We start from the raw sequence: 19772 nt of genomic DNA on the forward strand, positions 1-19772 counted from the left end.
AGAGCACAACAACACTCCTCTCTCCCCTTGTGATTCCAAGCAGTTGGCATTTAAAAGCATACTGCCTCTGAAGGCATTACTGTACATCTTGAAAGATCTATCTAAAGCTGCTTTCTTTCTTTTTCCACACCTAAAACCTGCAGAGAAAAGATCCAGGTAAACATACTATGTAACGTGTATCTCTTTGTCCAGGACACAATTGAGAAAAGTTGTGTGTGCTCTCGCCGCTTTCTTCTTCATGGAATTGGGATGTTTGAGAGTGATCATGAAAGCAAAAGCTACAGCATTTATTGTGGAACTAAATGATGCTATTTATTTAGACATTCAGGATGAGGATAAAATGAATTGGATTTTTCCAGTTCAAGGATCATATTGCCAGATTTATTTCTATGAGCAATTTATGGTTTGCTTTAGTCACATTTAAACATTCACATGAATCATGCTTTACATGCACACATTTTTTTCTTTCTTTTTTTTTGTAGAGTCAAAACTTTGATGAGGATTAATTTTGCTATTTGTTGACTTTATTCAATGGAATAATCTGAGTGTGAAATTAGACCATATAAACATTGGCAGAAAAGCATCACATTGGTTTTTAATTTTATTTTTAGTGTTTAGTTTGTCCTTTCCTGAATGACTTGTCCTAGTCAACAATTATTAGAGGCACATAATTGCCAGTAATTTAGGATGCAATGCTGTGGCCTCCTATGGTCTCCACTGAGACATGAGATGTTGAGAAAGGCAGGAGTCTCCAGGCTATATATAAGGAAGTGGGTTCTTCCTTTCTGTTGGCAGTTCAACCTCCAAGAAGGTAGACGTGATCTCCCCAAGATTTGGTGTTTCTTAGAGAGACCCCAAGCTTTCATCACGGATTCTCTGAAAAGGTTCCAGAAAACCGCAAATTACAAGGCAAGCGAAGGGAACTTGCCCATCACTCGTGGTAAGAGATCAGTTCACAAGCTCATATCTTTGGATCAAAATGAAATACAAAGTGGGTCATTTGGGAATAATTGTAATTGAAAGATTACACACATCATACTAGCTTATGGCGTCTTGGAAATGGTTATCTCACTGCACTGTAACAGAACATTTAATTAAACTAGTAATGGAGAGGAGACATGTTTAACTTTCATTTACATAATAGATCTGAATGTAGCCCTGCCTCTTAGAATGCTCACATAGCTGATAAATGGCAAGGCAAACTGGATGTTGAAAAGCATGAAGGGGGCAGGAGAAAAATCAAGGAGACTAAAATGCTCATATCAAGACCATTTGCTACTGTGGCTTTTCTAGGTATCTCACAAAACAGGAGCATATTACAGCCCACATTAGTTTGCCTTTCAGGAATAGGTTGCAATATGGCACCTGTGTGCAGGCCCTCTCAGAGGTCCAGAGAGATCCAGGCCACTTCCAGCTATTGATGCCACTAGCCATAATAAAAAATAAAAATTGCAAAACACAAAAGCAAAATAAGGCACGGCGGGGGGGGGGAGAGAAGAATGAGCAGTCTGTTTAGCTAATCATCTGATCTGACTTCACATGTTCATCATGGCCTAATCTTGTGCCAGCATAATATATTTTAATTAATATTTATGAACATTTTCAACTGCGTAATATGGCATAATCTATCAGTTAACAAAAACATTATTTTTCCAAATCACATCTTGTTTTCTTAAATCCGCATCTCTAAGCTGAAAAGCAAGTTGCGAAATTTATCCGATGTCCAAAAAAATAACAAGTGCCTCAATTTGAGCCCCCACTTTGAGTTTGAAGTCCTGGCCTTACTGGCCCCTCTCCTGTGCCTCTGATGGGCCCTGCCTGTGCTTTTTCAAAGAAAACCATAGGAAGGCTTGTTGAGTCATCCAGACCCAGCCTGTGGTATGTTTGTTTCAAGAAAGTTTGTTCTTTGGTTTATTTCTGGCTTCCTACTCATGCTTGTTTGAAGCAAACAAATTGTGGTGGGCTGTGGACAACGCAATAAGTCATACCATCAGCTGTGTGTTTGTGGCAAGAGAAAGGGGGATCAATAGGAGTATAGCATCTAGATCAAGGGAAGTAATAGTGCCACTGTATTCTGCTCTGGTCAGACCTCACCTGGAGTACTGTGTCCAGTTCTGGGCACCACAGTTCAAGAAGGACACTGACAAACTGGAACGTGTCCAGAGGAGGGCAACCAAAATGGTCAAAGGCCTGGAAACGATGCCTTATGAGGAACGGCTAAGGGAGCTGGGCATGTTTAGCCTGGAGAAGAGGAGGTTAAGGGGTGATATGATAGCCATGTTCAAATATATAAAAGGATGTCACATAGAGGAGGGAGAAAGGTTGTTTTCTGCTGCTCCAGAGAAGCGGACACGGAGCAATGGATCCAAACTACAAGAAAGAAGATTCCACCTAAACATTAGGAAGAACTTCCTGACAGTAAGAGCTGTTCAACAGTGGAATTTGCTGCCAAGGAGTGTGGTGGAGTCTCCTTCTTTGGAGGTCTTTAAGCAGAGGCTTGACAACCATATGTCAGGAGTGCTCTAATGGTGTTTCCTGCTTGGCAGGGGGTTGGACTCGATGGCCCTTGTGGTCTCTTCCAACTCTATGATTCTATGATTCTAAGATAGGGACCCCCAGAGCATTGGGGGAAGGCACAGCTCACAATCCCTGGAGGATTGGGCAAAAAAACCATTAGCCATTCCTGTCCCAAGAACAGAATGATTCCTATGCTTACGCTCACTGATCTCAGTGGAGCTTCTGCATCAAATTGCAGCCTGAGTCGTCCTACTCAAAGCAATATGAGGACAAAGCCAAGAGACATCTTTATCCCATGTTGTGGGCAGAAGCGGGGGGCAGAAGGGGAGAGGCCTTCATTTCCATAAACTAAATTTCTAATCTCTTTTCTGATATGCATGCTTGAAAATGGCAGAAGGAATTTGCCTGTGAAAATAGGATCTTTGTGAATGGCTTGCCGCTCATCTGGACCCGGCTACCCAGGATGGAAATTCAGTGAGCCTGCTGCTTTGCTGCTTAATGAACATCCCTGTGCATATTCATGAGTGCATATTAACAAAATGACAAGCTCAGATGAACTGCTTTTCCCCTTCGTGAGCATATTCACCCATTAAAATATAATCTAATAAACACAGATACAAAAAGGGCTCTTAATGAAGGGGAAGATAAGAACTTTCTTCCCCCTGCCATCCTATACCCCCACCCCACCCCACCCCTTGGAAACTGTATATTGCTAATGGCCTTAAACAGCCATTTAACCACCCACCGAGAAGCGGGGTGGAGAGAGAGGCAGGAGTTTACAAATTTGCCTTCTGCCTAGTTTTGCTTTGGTTCTCTCTATAGCACTGGTGCTTTATTTGTTTGCATGCTTAAGGGAAAAAATATGAATTGGGTCAAGCTGCAACACTGTGAAAAGGCCCTTGATATCATCCTGCTTGTATGGTCTTTCCCCTTTTCCATTAGGTTTTTCATTTCTGGTGCATTATTATTATTTTTTAAGTGATGCAAGGAGCCTGAAATATACATGTTAACTGTTGAGGCTGAATGGTTAATATGGAGCTCTGAGGAACAGAGGAGTATGTTTAAACAGAGGAGCTAGTTGTTTTTGATAGGGAGAAGAGAGATGGAAAGAAGGAAATGGGGTTGTGGCGGCTAGAGCTGTGTGCAAATGGCCTTTTGAAATTCTTCACCCTCTTTTCAAATACTAAATATTAAAACAACCTCTCACTCCTCTGCAAGAATCTATCAGCTGGCAGCCACATAATATATCTTTTCTATATAGCGTGTTCTCCAATAAATGAGAGCACATGTTGCGGTGTGGACCGCCAGGCCAGGCCTCTTGTTGCCAGGCAGGTTAATAGTTGTTGCCTGGCACTATGATTGGGTAACCGGGTTGCTGGGGCAAATTGTATGTTGCAAATTGGGTGGGTGGGACCATAGTCTTTAAATATTGGTGCACTCTGGTTTCTCTTTCTCTTTGCAGAGTGCATCGGATCACCCGCCTGCCCGCCCTCTTTTCCGGTTGACCTTGCTTTGCCTGTCATGGGGTCGTCTGCTTTGGAGCAGGGGCCTAGTAGGAATTTTGCCATTTGGTGATTGGCTGTGCCATTTGGTTTTTGCCTACTACTCAGCAATTCGTCACAACTTGTAAGGTTGCGATTAGGCATTGGTTATAATATGCTGGTGGTGGAGGGGTCAGGATAGGCTGTGCCTGCCCCTCCAATTGCGCTGAAGGGAATTCCGTTAAAGGAATCCTGGGGCTTGCCACGATTTCGTCCAATCCCTGTCATGGGACCAGGGCCGCCCAATCCCTGTCATGGGAATCCCTGTCATGGGACCAGGGCCGGCAAGCTTTCGGGGAGCTGCTGGGGTGAGCGGCGTGGGTCCGACGCTTAGCTCAAATGACCCCCAGTTTGACTTTCTCTTCTACTGGCTACCGATCGGACCTCGGGATGTCAGTTCTGTCCCAGGCGGGGGGACAGATAGTCATAACCAATGTCTAAACAACCACTCACTGATTTTGTATTTTAATAAAGTTGTGGCCAAAATAGTGCCCAAAAACCAAAACTAAAATTACGTGTTATGTGTGAAGTTATTTGAGGGGTGGCCTGGGGACCTACACACGCAAATTACTTATCTACGGTGCATACACTAGTTTATTCGTGTGGATGAAAACTTGGTAATAATTACAACCAGTGCTTTTTTTCTTAAAGAAAGAATGCCATGCTAGAGTCCAACTCCTACTTCACACATGAAATGCTCGCTTCCGCCTGAGACTCAGGAAACACCGTGACAGAAAATGAGGCCGCCATTGGGGGTAGCAACGGAACTGATGATTCTCCATGCTAGAGAAGAAACTTTGACTTTAAAATAGAATGGGAACCTTTTACAACGTATCTACAGAAACAACAAAAAGAGATGGACTCATTGGCAGGTTTCTCCAGAACATGGAGAAAGACAGTGTGACAACATGCATATTTATTCAACATGCAGAGGATAACATGTAATGAATAAAACAGAAAGGGAAGATGAGGGAAGTCAAAGGGAGGGGGGATTGTAAAATATAAAAAAATTGGATATGTGTAATTGCAATTTGTTATAACAAAGAAATTCAATAAAAATGTATTTGGAAAAAAAGAGAAGAAAGTAAAAAAAATAATTAGTTTCTTCTCCTTTTGATTCACAAAATGTTTAGGGGTATGCGTATCCCTGTGTCTCCCCCCCCCCCCCCCGAAAAAAGCACCGATTACAACAATTGGAAAAGAGATGCATCTAATCATAGCAGGGAAGACTGTGACCTGTGTGCCTGCATAGTCTGCTGACAAGATGCTAAGTGCTGATGAGCAGTTTCAAGGCCCCTGCTGCTCTCTACTCATCGGATATTTTTATCTTTAAATTGGAGATGGACTAGGAAGCCTTTCGAAGAGAGGATGGTCTTCCAGCATTCTGTCAAAGAGTGGACTGGGACACGTAAAATAGAGCACATGGTTACCCAGACAACCACCATAGACATGTATTGGAATTTTCAGGTTCATAGTCCTTTTCTTTGCCCCAATGGAAGATGTTTTCAATTCTAATTTAAATATGCCTCAAGTCATCCTGGAGCATTTAAGACTTAATTTATTTCTTTACTTTTTTGTCTTGTCTTCTGAAAGAAAGGTGAATGTAATTAAAGGACCTGTCATCTTTATTTTAATCTCAGGTTTTTAAAATGGCACTTTATGTGAGTTTAGTCATTTATGAAGTATGCAAGCCTGTGATTTTGTAATCACTGGTCTGGTGGGAACAGACTGAGGAGTTGTTCTCTGTGTATCAAACAGCATCAAACAGGCAAAATTTTCTGCCACAGAGGGAATTTCTCCAAAGGGAATTCCCCACTCACTGAGGAATTAAAGCAGTTAGTGAAGTGAGTCCAAAATGATTGCTCATATTGCTCAGGTGATTGATTACTTACTAAGAAATGCCTTTATATTTAGCATTTAAAATTCTGACATGTTTATGGCAACCAAAGCACAGACAAAATGGTCTGGGCCTATGATGATCACTTGCTCTGGCAGATATTTATCCAGTTCCACTTTCACACTGCAGCTTTTTTCTTTTCTTAAGCCTGGCTTAACCTCAAAATACTATAGATCTTTGAAAGATTGGTTAATTCAGCCATTAAAGGAGGTTTGTAATGAAATTTTGGAGGGGACAAAAGCGCCAGAGTCGTGGAAGGAAGCCTACATTACACTTATACCGAAAACTGAGTCTGAAAAGACACAACTTAAGAACTACTGCCCCATATCCCTGCTCAATGTGGATTACAAAATATTTGCTGATATTTTGGCCAATAGATTAAAAAAAGTATTAGTGGAAGAGATACATAAGGACCAAGCTGGCTTTCTCCCAGGTAGACACTTGTCTGACAACACGAGGAACATAATTAACATTTTGGAGAAGTTGCAAGTGAACATTAATACTAAAGCAGTTTTAATTTTTAGATGCGGAGAAAGCCTTTGACAATATTTCTTGGAGTTTCATGAGGAAAAATCTTCAGGGGATGGGGGTTGGCCAAGGGTTTGAAAATGGTATAAGTGCAATTTACTCTGAAGTATGCAAGCCTGAACTGGTTTAATTTTCTAGATTTCCTAGGATATGTCAGTCACCAATGCGAATGGTTCCCATTTGTTCAATAATTCTAATTTTGGTTCCTGTTTTGTTTTTGTCAGGTTGGTGTTTGTCAAATGTTTAGTTGGGATTGGCGGGTACTTTAATTTGGGTATAACTGTAGGCTGTTTATTATTGTTATTATTGGTTTCTATTGATTTATTGGTTTGTTTGTTACTTGTATGGGATATTTTGTTTTCTTAATGTTTGATGTTTTGTTGTGTTTTTATATGTAAGCCACCCAGAGTGGCTGGGGAAACCCAGCCAGATGGGTGCGATATAAATTAAATAATAATAATAATAATTTATTATCATGCGGTTGCTTAATACATCTGTGAAGGTTTATGTGGGTGTAGAAAAGTGTGGCCCAAGGCCATGATTTCATTTAACCATTTCACCAGCAGACAAAATTTAGCAAACCTGTGTATCATGGGTTTACTGATGGGAAAAGTAAGACCAACAGTATGTGGTTATAAATGTAACTGGAGAAGCCCATAGGGAGTCGTTTGGTTGGGTTAAGAGAGAAGAGTAAAAATATGTTATTCCCCCCCCCCCACTCAATTTAAAAAAATACTGGGGGAGGAATTCAGTATAGCACCAATTTAAATTTATGATTAGAATGCCGGGAATACTTCACATATTATGACAAGGATAAAATCCTTGCTTCCTCATATGGATATGTTATTTTGGCAGCCTTGACCAATTGGGGTTTCTCTGGAACATGTACCCATACCAAATCTATGAATATATTGTACATTATATCTTGAGCATAATGCAGCCAGATACAATTTCATGTTACAAGGAAACCTGTGAAGTGGAGCTGTCAACAAATCTGTACTCAGAATCTCAGTGGGATCACAGAATGTCAGTTTCCCCCTATGTGGTTTCAACTGTTCTCAAGCTCATCCTACATGTTACACTGAATTCCATGTTTCCTCCCTCCATGGGTTTACTTTTTAAAAGCTGTATCAGCCTTGCTACACTGAGTCTGGATGGAAGAATGACGGCAGGTCAAAGGCTGAAAGCCCTTTACCTTTGTCCATTGTCCAGCTCAAAATCACCTTCCCTCACTTTGAGGTAGGAGACATGTAGCTGTCCAGATGAAATCTAACAATATCTGAATGAACCTTGGCTGCTCATTCACCCATTGGGGGGTGGGGACGGCATAGAGTATCCCATGTATTTATTTATTTATAAAAGTATTTATATACCACTATTCATATACTGCAATGCCAGAGTGGTGTACAACAATAAAACATGTAATGTCATTAAAACAGAACAAAACAATGATTAAAATGGCTGGCCTGTGGGGGGGGGGCAGAGCTTCAAATTGCTGCATAGGCCTGTCAGTGTTTTAAAAAGTCCTCAAGAGATGTCTCTGCTGGAAGAGTGTTTCACAGAATGGGACCAGCAATACTTAATACCCAACTGACTAGTGGAGCTCAGTCAGGCCTCTGTAACATGGCGGACAATTGGCAGTGTTTCTCTGGATTATCTCAGTGAATGAGCAGAGATATAAGGGTTCAGGTGGTCTTTAAGATATCCTGAACCCAAATTGTCCAGGGCATTGTATATCATCACAACAGCCTTGACCTTAGCATGTAAGTAGCCAGTGCAGCTATCTTTGACATCTCTCCTCCTGGAGCTCAGGAAAGGTGATTTTGAGCTGGAGGGGGAAATGGCAAGAAAGGGAAAGGATTAAGCAGTTGCTTTCCATCCTCTGTTTTTGCTCTGTTTTGAATCAAAAGCTGGCTCAGAATGATTGAGGTTTTTTAGAAGGGGGTAGGGAGATAAACAAAGCATGTCTGTGTAATGCATTGTTTGAACCTCACTCACCGGGATAGATAAATGTGCCTTTTCCTCATTTCCAAACGTGGCAGAGTGAATTCTAGTCCCCTCTTGTTTACTTTTGATTGCTTTGTCATTAATGTAGCATAGAAGGATTTTATGTGCCATATTTAATCAATGTAATTCTTTTGTTGCTATGGCAATCAACTCCAATTTTCTTCCATTCTGACAATTGTATTTTTATAGTCTCCTGCTCTCAAAGAGATAAGCTTTCCTTGTATTTCACACAGATTCCAAGAATTACCTCTTGGAACAGACACTGTCAACCTTTACATTAAAACTGCATTCTGTTATTTGCAACTGCAATTTTCATGTTGCTGATGTCCTACTTATTTCTCTCCTGTGCGATTCATTTATTTGATACATCTTTTGCAATAATTTGCTGGTCACTGCTGACCTCTTCCAGCAACAGAATAGTGTGCATTTATTTTAATTTCATGGCGCAGACAGACTGATAATAAAACTAACCCCTTAGCTGTCCTAGAGCAAGCACTAGCCACAAACCTGCTGAAAAAGCTTCATGGTACCTGGATAACTAATGAGCACATTTTTTCAGCCTTAACCATTCGAAACAACTTGAGGAGGGGAAGGATCGTAGTGGCTGAGTAGCAGTTCCTAGGTATCTAGCATTTCGAGACAGGGCTGGGAGAAAGCCCTCTCTGAAATCCTGCATAGGAACTGCAAGTCATCACAGTCACTAGAATTTGGGGACATCCAACAAACCTCAAGTCTGGAAGATTCAGGACAGATAAAAGAAAATACTTCTTCATACAGCACATAGTTAAGCTAAGAAACACAATTCCACAGGAGGCAGTGATGGACACTAACCTAGATGTCTTTAAAATAGGATTAGAGAAATTCATGGAGGAGAAAGCTCTCAAAGGCCACTGGCCATGATGGCTGTGCTCTGCCTTCAGGGCTGAAGGCAGCAATGCTTCTGAATCCCAGTTTCTGGAAAGAGGGGAGAGTGAGCCTGTGCTTGGTTCTTGTTGGTGGTTTCCACAGGCATCTGTTTGGCCACTGTGAAAACAGGATGTTGGACTAGGTGGACCAATGGCCTGATCAAGCAGAATCTTCATATGAAAATATTGACATAGAGCAGGGGTCGGCAAACTTTTTCAGGAGGGGGCCGGTCCACTGTCCCTCAGACCTTGTGGGGGGCTGGACCCACCCTCTCTCGAAAGCACCCCCCTCCTGAAAGCATCTCCCCTCCAGAAAGGACACCCCCGCCGACGATGACACTCACGCCGCAGCCCCCGCCGCCATCTCATCTTTGGCAGTGTCATCGTCCTTTGCCTTGGCCAGGGGTCCACAGGGCACAGAGCCCAAGCTGCTGGCCTGGGTGCCGGAGGCAGCCTCCCCGCCACCGCCGCTTCCTCCCGCTTGGCTCTTGGTCATACGCGGCCACCTCAGCGGGAAGGAAGGGGCATTGCCCAGAGGCGTCTGCAGCTTCAGATTGGCTGCAGGAGCTTCCTGCGGCCAATTCGAAGCCACTCCAGCGTTGTGGAAATCAGTCCCCATGTGGTGAGGCCTCCGCGCTGCCCTGGTTTAGCGCAGGGACTGACTGAGCAGGCGGCATGGTCCACAAGGTTCGCAGACCAGATTAACGAGAGTGGTGGGCTGCATCCAGCCCCCAGGCCCTAGTTTTCCAACCTCTGACATAGAGGGACCACTATAAGGAAGCTTCCAATGTTTCTTAAATGTGTAGTATAGTTGAAGGGTTTTGGATCTGAACTCAGGTACCTGGGTTTCAATCATCTGATTAGCCATGACTAGACATATGGTCACCAGATATGCTGTGGGGCCCAAGTCATTTCAGATCCTCATATGCCTAATTTGAATAAGTAAAAACTGAGGTTGAAAAGTAGGGTGTTCATCACTGTAAATTCCACTAACAATATTTGCCCAAAAATATTATAGGATGAATGAAATGTGGATTTTGAAGCCTTTCTCACACAGTATGATGCACCATGGCTGCCTCTTGGTAACAAGCAATCTATGTACAAATGATTTTTTGTCTGAGGATTTGCATTTCTGCCTAAACAATGCTAATGCATCAAGGCATTCATTTTTAAAAAGTATTATTTGCAAAAAAAATCACTTTTGATCTTGGTAGTCCATGTCTTTCAGATATAGCTGTTCCAATCACATTCATTTAAAATGAGCTCAGAAAAATGCAGTTGTTTAATGGAGGCTACAGGAGTGCCAGCTTGGCCCCGAGACCGTGGGTGATAGGCAGTATGCATGGCCCTGACACCAAAATATGTAGGTGCCCTGCCCCTTTATGGAAATTTTTGTGGGTGCTCAGGCACGCAGGGTCCCAGGGAGTTAGCACCTATGAGAGGCTATTGTGGAAAAGCCTTTAAAGAGCCAGTACAGTGGACGTTAGGAGTGGCAGTGGTGGTGATGGGGATTTGGCCAAATTGATTTCCAAAGCAGACCCACTTGATTTGTTTCAGGCAAATCATGACCCAGAACATATCACGAGTCCACTTCAGAAAACCACACTCCTGCAGATTCCTTTGCAAGGCAGTTCAAGGGCTGCAGTGTGGCCTCTGTTCTTTGGAAAAATATTTGTGTTCTTTAGATGTATACCATAGGTACCCCAGCAACCCGCAGTCAGGAGCTCCTAGCAACGCAGGGCTGCTTGCTGCCATTTGTTTTGATTGCAATGGAACAAATCTCTCTGGGCACGATGGGAATTGATGACGTTGCATCACGCTCAGGGGGAGTTGTAGGGGGTTGGGGAAAAAACATTGCTTCCCCGATGTAAATACTGGATTAGTCCAATATTAATTAACCATGATTAACCATTAATCTGTGAGTAATCCAGTCACGCACAGGCTGGAGCGGCTCTGCCACTACATGCTTTGAATGCAAGGCAGCAAGTCCCCCTGGGAGTGACAAGACTTGATAGCATTCTGTGTGGAAAAACTATATACGGTACTGTATGCACATGGTCTTGTTCTCACGCAGAAGAGGGATGGAATGAACTTCAATGGGTCCATCCATGAAAGAGAGGCCAAGGTTAAAATATCTGGTCAGCCATGAAGCCTGCTTTCACATCTTTCACTTAACCTGTTTTGAGTATAAAATGTGTGTTTAAAGAGAGAACTATGCACAACATTTGGAGGAAAATTCAAAGAAAGTTGGGCTCTCAGTGTAAAAAATAAATGAAAGACATCATCTGACAATTTCATATTGATGTTGGAATCACTTTTGATTGCTTACGTTAATCACACTTTAAGGGTATGAATAAAAATAATTCAAGTACAAGTGGGAATCCCCCCCTATAAAAATATCCTGCATATATTCTGTATACCTACTTCCCCCCTTATTATTTTATCCCAACAATCCAGCTTCCCCCTTTCCTACAAATGAAACAGAACATTTCCCTCCAGATTTTAAACAAAGATTACACCGGCACAAACTGTTCTTCAGGATATTGGTTTGTGACGATACCCTGCTCCTTGTGTAAATATATTTTTATATATACTCATGTCCAGGTGGACTTTTAAATTGACTCTAGCAAATACAAAAGAAATATTATGAAAGAGGATGCTCACCAGTACTGATGCGTTGTATAGATTTTAAGCTCTCTACTAAAATGGACATTGACCTTTCCATTATGATGGCATGTTATATACTAATCTCACATCTGCAATGCTTGACAGACAATATTGATATGTATCACCTGACCTATGTCAACACCGATAAATCTGCTAGCTACCCAAAGGGTTTTGGGGTATTTTAACATATGAATCATATTATGTAGTCCAACTCTGTTAGACTGCTGTTTCCTGAAAGAAGAAAAACAGTGAGGAAGTGTGAGGGAAGTTCATAAAGTGAAATAAAGGGGTTATTCCCCACCCCTTTATGATATGTTTCTGCCTTCCTCTTATTATGAGAACATGTTTTTAGGGTTATATATCTCTCTGACAGCTTTTTAATATTTTTATTGTTAAATTCTTATGTAAATACTACTAGATGTGTCCCTGCTCACTCCACTTGCTAACCCCTCTGGCATCTCCCCACATTAAGCCTCTAGACTCTAGAGCTTCCCCTTATCACCCCATGCAACGACTAAACTCCCTACTCACCTTCCCATCCCCATTTCTGATTTCTCGTCTCTTCTGCAGACCTGCTATACACCTTCACTGACATATCCCCTGCCCAACCCCATGCACACAAAGCACCCCCATGGTAACCTACATTTTCTTCCTCCCATGCATTGCAAATACTAGGTAAAGGTAAAGGGACCCCTGACCATTAGGTCCAGTCGTGACCGACTCTGGGGTTGCTGCGCTCATCTTGCTTTATTGGCTGAGGGAGCCGGCGTACAGCTTCCAGGTCATGCGGCCAGCATGACAAAGCCACTTCTGGCAAACCAGAGCAGCACACGGAAACGCCGTTTACCTTCCCACTGGAGCGGTACCTATTTATCTACTTGCACTTTAATGTGCTTTCGAACTGCTAGGTTGGCAGGAGCTGGGACCGAGAAAAGGGAGCTCACCCCGTCACAGGGATGCGAACCGCCAACCTTCTGATTGGCAAGTCCTACACTCTGTGGTTTAACAAACAGCGCCACCCGCGTCCCCCCATTGCAAATACCAAACACACCCAATTACAAAGCCACCATCCTTTCTCCTCCCTACAAGGACAATACTGAGACAAAGGAGGAAATTGCTTGTGGGCTGGTTGCTACTGCGGAACCTGCCTTCAATTTTGCTCCTCTACCCCGCCCAGATTTCCTTCCAATTCCAATTTAACTCTATGATTACCAGTTACTATACACGGGTGGTGCTGTGGTCTAAACCACTGAGCCTTGGGCTTGCCGATCAGAAGTTCGGCAAATCGAATCCCTGCCATGGGGTGAGCTCCTGTTGCTCGGTCCCAGCTCCTGCCAACCTAGCAGTTCGAAAGCACGTCAAAGTGTGATTAGATGATTAGGTACCGCTCCGGCGGGAAGGTAAACGGCGTTTCCATGCACTGCTCTGGTTCGCCAGAAGCGGCTTAGTCATGCTGGCCACATGACCCGGAAAAACTGTCTGCGGACAAACGTCGGCTCCCTCGGCCAGTAAAGCGAGATGAGCGCCGCAACCCCAGAGTCGTTTGTAACTGGACTTAACTGTCAGGGGTCCCTTTACCTTAACCTTTATACAGTTATTATTTAGATTATGCTTAACTTTGTTTTCCTTCACTATGCTGTATAGAGGTTCTACATTTTCTTTTTTTAAAAAAAAGATATTTATTGAAATTTTCAAAAAATAGAGAAAAAACAAAAAAACAAAAAAACACACACATATAATTTGCATTCCTTACTTTCAATAACATATTTCCCTGACTTCCCCATACCTCCCCTTCTTGTATTCCAGTTCAATTTTTAGTTCAGCAAGTTCTTATCCCCAAATTTTACCTTATTATATTTAATTCATTTTAGTTAACCAATTTTAACATAAACCTCAGTCTTTATACGTCAGTACTTATTCTTAATATCTTTTTCTAAGGTCGACCCCAATTCCCTTTCACGAGTTCCCCATTTTGATATAAGTAGCAAAACAAAATACAAAGAAACAAAGTATAATTGTACACCCTTTGGATTCCCAAAGCCCCACTCCCCGCCTTTCCCGGTTTCGAACTCCAACAAATGTCCATCAGTCTATCTGCTGTCAGCCTGGTGACCTCACGTCCGAGGCTCTTAATTCTCTCTCAATTCCTCTCTGCCGGTTTTTTTGATAGTCCTTTGTATTAAACACCAAATCTCGGAGAAGCTCTGTCCCAATAAGGTCCATGTTTCTTCCAGCCAGACCTCCATATTTAAAAGTGTAGCCCAAATCTTGTTTCTTACTTCTTTTAAGTCCAAATGTCCCAGAAACTCCAGCTTCCACTTTAGTCAAGTTTGTAATCCATAGGTCTTCAGATCTCCACATGAGGAGATCTCTCCATTCCTCATTCTTCAATTCAAACCAGATTTTCATGATCCCATTCTTATTTTCCTTTATATCCATCTTAGCAGGCCTCTGGCTCTCCTTAATCATCTGCGGCATTATAGCTCCTCCTTCCTTTCCCTCCAAATCATCATATATCTCTTTCCCCACTTTCTCAAAATTCTCAGATTTCTTTTCTTGTTCAGCTGCAAAGATTTTTAGTTCAGCTACAAAAACTTTTTGTTCAGATACAAAGACTTGAGTCAAGTCCCTTCCAGATTCAGCAAGTTTATTTACTGTTTCATTCAATGTTGTGACATTTGTAGCCAAAACATTGCTTTGTTCTTGTAACTTTCCCAAGAGAAGGAAAGCCCTCTCCAGTTCAGTCAGTATTTTTCCACTTGCAGCCATTCTTGTAATGTCCCAGAGCCCCCTCTAGAGGAGTTCTGGTTACTTAGTATTCCTTCCAATTCCAATCCAAAAGTCAAATTAACTTTTTCTCTTTATTTTCAACAATTTATTACCTGAATGTAACAAATATAACCAGCAAAGACAACAGAAACAAAGTTCTCTTTTTTCCCCAGCTTTGACAGCTAGTTTGACAGCTGTCAAAATCTTCTATGTCTCTTCGACAGGCTCTCTCACCAATCGCTCCCGGGTCCTGGGGGGGGTGACAGTTCCACTCTCAAAATTAACTCTTATCCTCCAGCAAATTCACTTATACTGCCAAAACGTGAAATTAATTACTTTTATCCTCTCAAGAAGAGGGTGTTCTCTCAACCTTAGTTATCTAGTCCTTGCTTTAAGATGTTTACAAGACGGGGAAATGGACTTCCTCTTTGCGCCTTCCCCGCTCGTGCCAAATCCAAAAAAGAAATTTTAAGTCCAATTTCCGACCATGGCTCTCTGACCATGGCATGCGGCTTCACTCCGTAGGGGAAGCAGTCGACTCACAGCACCGCGCCGCTCCCTGTCCCCCGTTCCGAAGCCTTTAAAAAGGCTCCTTCGCGGGTCGGGGGGCGCAAATGGTGCCCGCCGAGTCACCAAGTCCACAGGCTTCAGCGCCTGTGGTTTCTAAGGGTCCCCGCGTCGTCGCCGCGGCAGGACCCGTCCCCTACTGAGCAGATTCCCTCCGGAGCTCGGAGGTAATCCGCCATTAGTCGATCGCGCTAACCCGGAAGTCCCCGAGGGTCTACATTTTCACTCGTATTTTGTTCTCTCTTGCATTCAAAGCATGTAGTGGCAGAGCCACTCCAGCCTGTGCGTGGCTGGATTACTCACAGGTTAATGGTTAAACATGGTTAATTAATATTGTTCTCTCTGATAGATTTCATATCTCTTTATTGTAGACATTCAAATTTCAGTCCATAGAATAACAACAACAACAACAATAAACAACCCTTCATTGGATTATTATGATTGCTTGGTAACTGACCTTAAGTGGAGCACACACACCCCTTTGCACTGCTTTTGCTTGTTTCTGAAGTGGTAAAGTGGGATGTGTTGGTGTGCGTGTGGGGACAGTTTTATGCTTTTTTTGATAACTCTCTAAATTGTTTGTTATTCTAAATTGTTACGCTGAATTTCTTCAACATGGAAAATCTGTGAGCGGAGAAACTGACAGAAATGCCTATTTCTTTTTGTCTTCCCATTCATATCTTCCACTTCGTCGTACTTAAATTTGACAGTATATTTACTAGCCTTGAACAATTGGTGCTCTCTGAGCATAAACAACAGCAGTTAGTGCCCCCTCCCTGCTTTTCATGGCATTTCCATTTTAATTCCTTTGAATATTTTGCTCTGTTCCTTCTTGGTTTCCATGATGTTATATACTTCCCTATCAACGATTGCTTGTTTTACTCTGCTGTACCATCCCCTCAGTATCTGAAATTGGTCTGTGGTTTAGAAGATAGCCCTCTTACAACAGTTGGGTATGGTTAGCTTCTCAAAGGTTCCTCCCTCCACCTCACAATGTACAGTCTTTCAGTATACAGTGGTACCAGTACCAGTGGTACTGTGTATACAGTATACAGTGGTACCAGTGGTTCAGTATACAGTGGTACCTTGGGTTACAGATGCTTCAGGTTATAGACTCTACTAACCCAGAAATAGTAGCACCTTAAAGACCAACTAAGTTAGTTCTTGGTATGAGCTTTCGTGTGCATGCACACTTCTTCAGATTCGTATCTGAAGAAGTGTGCATGCACACGAAAGCTCATACCAAGAACTAACTTAGTTGGTCTTTAAGGTGCTACTGGAAGGGGAAAAAAAATTTTGTTTTGACTATGGCAGACCAACACGGCTACCTATCTGTAACCAGAAATAGTGCATCAGGTTAAGAACTTTGCTTCAGGATGAGAACAGAAACCGCACGACGGTGGTGCGGCGGCAGTGGGAGGCCCCATTAGCTAAAGTGGTACCTCAGGTTAAGAACGGTTTCAGGTTAAGAGCAGACCTCCAGAACAAATTAAGTTCTTTACCCAAGGTACCTCTGTACCCTGGTTGTTGCCAGAATTCTCTCTCTCCCTCTCCCTCTCTCCCTTTTCTTTCTCTTTCTCTTCTCTTTCTCTCTTTCTGTTATATTTGCAAATCTAACACCCACCCGCCAGTTTTTTCAATTCTATGATTTTTCTCCTTTCCCATATGGTTCCTTCACCTTCCCTCCATCACTAGATACTCATTTGCCTGGTATCCTCTTGATTCCTTTGGGACAGCCAGCTTGTTCACACTCAGGTCACAGAAAGAATGATGAGAAATAAATGGCTATGATTCAGAGGATGAACTAACAGCCTCCACATGTATCCATGTTTTTTCTTAGATAGATTGACAGAAAAAAAGACTTTCATGTCTCATAACTGTGAATTCAAAGGGCAGATTCAAATAAGTACAAAGTATGTCACTGAATATTTTGTGACTGGCTGAGTTTGAAAGCATTGTTTGAAAGCAAATCATATGTTGATGCTGCATGCATGTGCAAATCATATGTTGATGCTGCATACATGTGCAATAATTTCAGTAGAGACAGTCATTCGACTTCTGTGGAAATACAAATTTTGGCGTGCTAGTATCAAAAGCCCCAAATTCTTGCTAGTTAAGGTTATAATCTGAACCAGAGAAGAATTTCTCAACCAACCCTCTTTCTTTGGACAGATTCAACCAATTATCCCAAACTACCTTCCCCTTCATTTCAAATCCCTCTTTCCAGTCAGTAAGCAGCCATGGGAAAAGAGAAGGGCCTATTTCACTGCCGCACTCTCTGTCACCAAGAATACTGCACAACAAGACACCAGGATACAAGGCCCCATTTTCCCTTGGCAAATGTAGATTCTCAAAGATTACTTGCACCCTGATGCACACCTGTACAGCAAACCAGAAACCAGAGGAGAGACTGGAAGAGACTTCCCCAGAAGTGTTTTATGCTTGTCAGGCAGCTGCTGTTGGTTGCACCAACCAGAGAAGTGATGTTTATGGGGAGAAAGGTTTGGGTACCAGTCACAGATGGGATAAAAGAGGGCTGAGTGGGTGTTAGGGCAGAGCTTGGGGTCTCAAAGAGGGAGGTTCAGGCTGGTTTGGAAATAAACTGAACTTCGTCCCAGTTATTTTGGAAGTAGCATGGCTTTTCCTCCCCCAAGGCAACCTGATGCAAGACAGGAAATGTTCTCCTTCCAAACAACTATGTGCCCTTGTGCATTCACACTGCTGAAAAATGCATTGACTAGTGGACAAAGGAATCAAAGTCAGCTAGTTTGGCCATTGTTGCCAATGATTTAGAATGACAGGTTGTTATTATTTCATAAGATGGAACCATATTATGTATGAGCTTGGTGGTTTATTGCAGCGTGATTTATTATTTATGCATGACATGCAAATCTCTCTTTACTTTTTAGGGGAGGCAGGAATGCTACAGTATAAGTGGAGGGAATAAATCAGGCAGTTCCAGGGGAAGCGATTTGCTTGGAACAATCTTAGAGTTGCTGGCAAGAAGCATTTTGCAGGAGCATGGCAATCAAGGCTCCATTCTAACCCAAGAGCTTTTTACATCAGGAGGGGCTGAAAGGCCCATGTCAGTTGGCCATTCATTAGAAAGTTAGTGCTGACAAATGGAGTGAAGATGGGGGAAATGGCTGTTTTCATTTGTGTGTGTTTTTTATTTTTAAAAGGACATTTTGATATATGTTATGATTTTTTTCCTTTTTTTACTGTTTTAACATTTTCTTGGAGTACCAAAGAATCACCATAATTGGATAGCTTCAGTTGCATTTTGAAAACTGGATTGTGTTGCCAAAGGCTTAGACAATGCTCTCTTGAGAGGTTATCAACATTTAAGAACTGCATAGCACTGCCTTTTCACTTCTGGATACAGAATGAAGGAAGAGGGTGGTTGTAGGAGGACTTGCCCAAGATATTTTGCTGCCTACAACGAAGAACAAGCCGACATCCTATCCCATTATATGTAGAGAATGCTGACTAGACTGACAACGGAATCACAGTTTGACACTGTCAATAGTATCTTGCTGAGAGTACAAGTAAGGAGAGGACTGTTGCACTCAGGCTTCCCATGGACACCTGGTTGGTCACTGTGAAAACAGAATGGTGGACTTGATGGGCCTTAGGACTGATCAAGCAGGGCTCTTCTTACATTCTAAGGTTTTGTTGTGAAAGTCTGGAGCAACATCTCAAATAGGATGCAATTTTGCCTGAAATGGTCAGCTGTGCAGCTGTTGTCAATTAGGGGGTCATAACTGAACTGCTAATACAATCATATGAGGAAAAGACAGTATTTTCCTCATTTTTGCTGTGATAGATAACATAGACTTGTGGGAAACTGTTTAGGATGTTGCTGCAATGTTAACATTTTCATAAATATTTAGATTAAAGCATGGTCCAGTGATTTATGTCCATTTAGTTTAATGGAAAAAGACATCTTGCTTAAGTCTCTCATTGAAATGAATTGGATTTTAAAGTGCCTACATTTGGCTGAATTAGGCTCAGGCCTTTGTTTTGAGCTTTTCCTTATTTAATACTTCAGCCATGTTGGAATATAATTTTGGAATTTCCAGTATGCTTCTCACTTCACCAAAAGGGCATTTTGGTTTTGAAGCATCCCCCCACCCCTCGAAATCACAAGAAATTTATAAGTGATGACATTATAAAATGAATGCAGCAGTTTAAAAAAAGAATCTTGGATAAATAGCCATTTTGGCTGTTGTCTTAAATCATATTGCATTTTCAATGTTTGCATAGGGCTTAAAGAAATCATTAAATTACTTATATTGTGAGACTACATCCTTGCCTGTACAACAGCTCCTTGTTTAGTATCTGCAATTATGTACTAATTGCTCACCCACACCT

This window comes from Podarcis filfolensis (assembly GCF_964270895.1).
Source record: "Podarcis filfolensis genome assembly, chromosome: 2".
NCBI lineage: Eukaryota > Metazoa > Chordata > Lepidosauria > Squamata > Lacertidae > Podarcis > Podarcis filfolensis.